The sequence below is a fragment of the Cricetulus griseus genome, chromosome 6, assembly GCF_003668045.3.
Source record: "Cricetulus griseus strain 17A/GY chromosome 6, alternate assembly CriGri-PICRH-1.0, whole genome shotgun sequence".
NCBI lineage: Eukaryota > Metazoa > Chordata > Mammalia > Rodentia > Cricetidae > Cricetulus > Cricetulus griseus.
The window spans coordinates 64,666,858-64,672,857 of NC_048599.1; positions in this window are offsets into that span (position 1 = coordinate 64,666,858).

Sequence of the window (6,000 nt, forward strand, 5' to 3'; positions counted from 1 at the left end):
TAACCCCACAGTAGTGTTATTACAGTTGCCAATTTGGGCCGAGTTATAAACTTGGTCCTTTCTTCTGCAGGTGAAAAATGGCCTCAAGGATGATCTCTGCCCTGCTATCTGGCCTGTTGTTTTGGTTGATGATCGACTGGAATCCAGCATTTGCTTATAGTCCACGGACCCCTGATCGGGTCCCTGAAACAGACATTCAGAGGCTGCTCCATGGCGTTATGGAGCAGCTGGGCATTGCCAGGCCACGGGTGGAATACCCAGCTCACCAGGCCATGAATCTTGTTGGGCCACAGAGTATTGAAGGTATGCACTGTTCCTAACTGACCATGTATCCATTGCGTTTCTGAGGCTACTGTCTCCAGTTACCAGGGTTTTTTGTTTTGTGGGGTGGAGGGGGGGCTGTTTTTTTGTTTTGTTGGCAGTCTCATGTAGACCAGGCTCACCTTGAACTCCATGTGTAGCCAAGAATGACCTTGATCTCCTGATTCTCTTGCCTTTACCTCCCAAGTGCTAAGATTAGGGGGTAGGGATCCAACTTTCTGAGAAGCTGAGGAGGAAGCTGGGGCTGTGGACCACATATTAAGCAATCACTGTGCAGGCCTATTTCTCCTTCATGTTCTATATGGTGGTACATACATAACACATCCATGAGGATGGCAAGACTACCGCTCGTGAATTTTTCCAGTTTTCCAAGTTCCTGGTGTAAAAGGAGTTCTTAATTGGTCTAAATAATAAAACCTGGGGTCAGATATAGAGGAAAATTCTGAGTGATCAGAGAGAAAAAGGAGCAAGCCACAGTCACACCTTACCTCCTAATGTCTCGATGGACAAGAAGGCAAGTTCCTGTTTCTTCCCGCTTATATCTTCTCTTCAGCCCAGCCATCTCACTTCCTGTCTGTCTGTACAGACCTCCAGACCTCCAGACCTCCGTGGTTAGATAGTGGCAAGCTCCATTCTCTGATCTTCAGACAGGCTTTATTTGTACAATCGAGATAGCACCACATCCTGGTAATGTCCTTATAAAAATTTCATTTGTTTGCTGTTTACTTATATGTCAAAAGAGTCTTCCTCTTGGGAGTGGGCAATGTATTTCATAGAAAAATAGGAATTCTCTCTTTGGAGTCTCTCAAAAACCACATCTGGCAAGTGCTGTTTCTGATGGGTAGATGCTGCATAATGTTTCCTGCCGTGTGATTAGCTTAACAATGCTGTCTGCTCCAGAGGTCTGTGCTAATATATGATTCCCATTTTCTGTCTTGTTGCCCATCACATCAGAATGGCTGTGTATTTTGGTTGACATTTGTCGGGAGTAGCTTAGCCCAAATAATTTGAATATGCAAGCATGCAACTGTAGCAAATGCCTTGCAGCAAGATAAATCAGATAGGTCTCCTTGCCATTATTCTGTTAGGGAGAAGCTAAACCCTTATGGCATCAGCCACCTGTTCCTGTTTATTTAATGGTCTGTTTTTGAGATGGTAAATATATCTGCCCTTTCGCCACCAGTGAAGTGCACGGTTAATCACTCTGTCATGGAGAAGGTTCTTGCTGCTGCCATAAGCCTTGTTTGTTATGCAGAGCCTCATTTTATTCACTCCAAGTATGTATCATACTCTATGTGCCTGCCATTGTGCAGAACACCTGGACAGTTCTGCCTTAAATAACCCATGCTAACCAGGAGAAGGGAACTGGCAAAATGTCATTGCAGTGTATCCTGATACATACATGAAGACTGGTCAGGAATTGGGGGGGTGGGGGAAGCCTATAAGGAAATGCTTCTTAGAAGTAACATTGGGCCTGGGTTTTGAAGTTTGCATAGGAAACCCTCAGGGAAGCATGGTGAAAGGCAAGGAAGAATGAAATAGCATGGATTACAATAAATAGAGTTAATGAGTTCCTATCTTTATCCTTGAGGTAATGAACTGTCATAGAGTGAGGACAACTCTCCTCTCAGGGATGCCTGTGGACTTGGGCTTTCATTGACTATTGCTCTACAATGAACTACCCCAGCATTAGCCATTTACCAGGACACATTTAACTGGTCACAGCATTGACAGTCTCACTCCATTCAGAGTCACACCCAGGTGAATTCAGGTGTTGACCAGCAATGAAAGCAAGCTTGTGTGGGAGCATTTAAGCTCATGGTGGTGAGCGAAAGACTTCATTTCCATGCAGTTGTCAATCCAAGCTCCCTGTTGCTTGATGGCTGTCAGCTGGGTCCCTTTCAGCTCTCAGAGGCCACCCTTGGGTAGCATGCAGAATATCCTGAACAGGAGTGTTCTTTGCAGCGTTTTACTTCTCCATTACCAGCTCCGTTAGTGTGATAAGGGCCATATATCGGATCTTGGGAGTGATGTTATCTCACCACCTTTTATCTAAGATGATAACCCAGTTTTCTCCAGTCTCCACTGCAGGCAAGGGCAGAGACTCTTGCAAGCTCCTCAGCAGATAAGAACCTTGAAGCCATTTTAGAATTCTGACTCTTTTTTCTTTTCTTTTTTTTTTCGAGAATTCTACCACTGAACTACCCATGAGACAGGGTTTCCTCTGTGTAGCTTTGTAGACCAGGCTGGCCTCGAACTCACAGAGATTTGCCTACCGAGTGCTGGGATTAAAGGCGTGTACCACCACCACCCAGCAAGAATTCTGCCTCTTACAGCTGAGGTGAAAACTGACAGGAAATAGTCCAAAGACAGTGGGGGAAAAAAAAAACACAACTCCTGAGTTTTTCCCAGTCCATCTGGGTTTTAATTGAATGGCCTGATTCTTACTCAAGTAAATATATCATTGTTTCAACTCGTCTACCTGTCAGTTGTGCCATTTTCATTCTCTAATAGCATCAGAAAGAATCAGTTAAAGGTATGTCCCCCTGCCCTTAGCATTCCCCTCCCCAGTTTTTATAGAGAACATACATAGTACACATATTGTTGTATAAATCTTAACACATATTTAATGTGGCTACTAGTAAACATCTCCCTGGATTTAAATGCTAATTCATTTCCATGAATGACAAGTGGCTACCATACCACTTACTGGTGGTGTCATCTTTTAGCAACTTATTTAATTTCTTTGTTTCTGTTTAGCTTAAGTGCTTCTCTGAAGGTACCTTAAAAATAACTGAGTAGGAGCATCTTCCAAATGTATAAACTCTTGGCCAAAAGTAAGACAAGAGGACAAAGTAAAGACTACTAGAAAGTGGCCCTATGTAAAGGACAGCATGACCTTCAGTGGCAAAGAAACCGAATCTATGTCATGTTCACATTGTTTTCTGGCTGTGTGTGATCTCCATAACTTCTCTGGAATATGATTTTCTTAGGCTTCCTTCACACGCAGTCCCAAGAGCAGCGTGTGGGTTTTGCTGGTTTGTCAGGTTTATGTGCACATATGTCAGTGTGAGGATGCCCTGGAAATGGAGTTACAGACATTTGGGGGCTGTCATGTGGGTGCTGGGAATTGAACCCATGTCCTCTGGAAGAGCAGTCAGTGCTCTTAAGTCCTGAGCCATCCCTCCAGCCCCCTGGTTTGTCAGTCTTTGTTTGGTATTTGAGACAGGATCTCATATAGCCCACCCTGGCCTTGAATACCTCATGTTAGCCATGGATGACCTTGGGTTTCCCATGCTCCTGCCTCTACCTCCCGGGTTCCCGGTCCTGTTTCTGACCACTCACCGCAGTGTTCAGCCTTTCTGCACCTTATGCTTCTGCATCTTCTCCCAGCTTGTGGAGCAGAGCCCTGTGACATAGCTAAATGGAACTCTTGTCATTGTGCCCTCAGAAGCAAGACAAGCTAGTGGTTGTCACAAGGGCCGACCTGGAGAGCGTTTTTTCGAAGGTTGAGGTCTTGGGAGAGCGGAAGCTGCTGCTGCTCACTGACACAGTCTTAGTGAACTGGGGTGGATCAAACAGTCAAGCTCACAGAATGCTAACGACATCCAGTTAAAAATAAAAACCAAAGCAACACCAAACTGTTCTAAGGTGTCAGCTGTTTCTTTCCCCACACTTTAAGCCATTGGATATTAGCATTGTGATATCACTGGGTTTTAAACCATTAAGGCAGATATGTATAAGTATTAACATTTGATGGTTCTAAATAATTTATACTCAGATTACTAAACTTAAAAATGTCAAAAAACTTTTTTAGAAACACTGACTTGGAACTTCAATTTATTTTTTTTAATTAAGAGAACTGAAACTTTAAAAAAAATTATATCAAATAGGGGGAAAGTCCTTCCTAAGGATAGCATTCGTGAAAAGGCAGGCAGGTTTTAAGGAGCCTGCTACCCTTGGCCAGCCTTGCTGTGTAAAGGAGCTGCAGTACCTCCACCCTGCCACAAAGTGGCAATGTTTGCCTCCTGAACAAAGGCTGGAGGAAGGCAGGTTGTAAACTTGGAAGGGCTGAAGAGCAGCCTCACTTTGTTTCTAGATAGTCTCTGTCTGCATTTAGAGGAAGACAGAAAGGCTGTCTTTTGTTCCAGATGCCTTGACTAAAGTCTGTTTCTCAGTTTTTCCCATTCTAGAGGAATCAATGAGAACACCAGTTTGCAACTCACACCACCTACATCTGTTCCTCCAGTCTAGCTATCTTGAGATCACACACACTACTGTAATTCTTTAAAAAGAGCCTGGAAAATGATTTTAAGCATCCTTTATGTATCAGCTGCCTGGATAATAATAAGAAAAGTTTTAATGGTATGTAGGTTAGGGAAGATGAAAATGGTTGTTTGGCATTCCAGGGCCTCTGGAAAGGGGTGTGAAAGTGGTACTTTGGATATGCATAATCCAAGAGAGATGTCTGGGTGAAGGAGGGCTTTTTGGCATCATCTCTGTGTTAGCAGTGGCTGAGGCTGTGGCGTGAATGTGGTGTCCCAGGAAACATTGAATATGGAGACAGAGCACCTACTACAAACTCCCAAGAGCTCCACGAAGAAAAGCCAGGTAGACAAGAATCTGCAAAGGGAATTGGGGGACTGGGAAGTAGCTCCATAGTAGGCATTTGCCTAGCTAGCTTGCAGCCCTGAGTTTTCAAAATGTGGAAGGGCATGGGAAGAAGAAGCAAACAGACTGATCAGAAAGATGAGCACCAAGAAGAGCAGAGAAGAGAAACTCTTGTCTTCGGGGGGGGGGGGGAGCTATCGTTATGACTAAACAGAAATTATCAGAGCCTTAGACAGAGCAAGGCTGAGAAGAATCAGGGGTGTGAGGTGAATCCACAATGCAGTGGACTGAGACAATAGTGGGAAAAGGGGGAAGAAGATAAATGGAAAAAAACAAAAACAACAACCAAAAAACCTATCCCAGACTGAAGAGATGGCTCAGCAGTTAAGAGCACTCACTGCTCTTCCAGAGGACCTGGGTCCAATTTCCAGCACCCACATGGCAGCTCACACCTGTCTGTAACTTCATTTCCAGGGGATCTGACACCTTCACACCAATGCACATAAAATAAAGTTATTCATTTATTTTTTACATACCAATCCAATTCCCCCTCCTTCCCCTCCTCCCTCTACCCCCACCATCTCCCCACCCTGTCTCCTATCTACTCTAAGGAGGTTAAGCAAGGTTAAGGCCTCCCATTTGGAGTCAATGAAGTCTGTCCCACCACCATGTTGAGGAAGGGCCAAGGCCCTCCCCGCTGTGTCTAGGCTGAGCAACGTATCTCTCCATAGGAAGTGGTGCCAAAGAGCCAGTTCATACACTAGGGATAGATCATGGAGCCACTGCCAGTGGCCCCACAAACTACCCAAACCATCCACTGTCACCTGCATTGGGGGGAGGGGGGTTAGGTCAGTCCTATGCAAATTCCCCAGCTGTCAGTGCAGAGTTAAAAAAAAAAAAAAAAACTTATTCCTAGAATGGTTTAGTCAAGTCAGAGAGGTGGTAGGATTGGAGAGTTGTGATATAGAACTGGGGAGAATTTTTTATTAAGGTCATTATTTTCAGATATGAGAGTTTCAAAGTCATTTAAATGCTAATTGCCAGGGACTAGCGGAGAGAAAGAGTTGA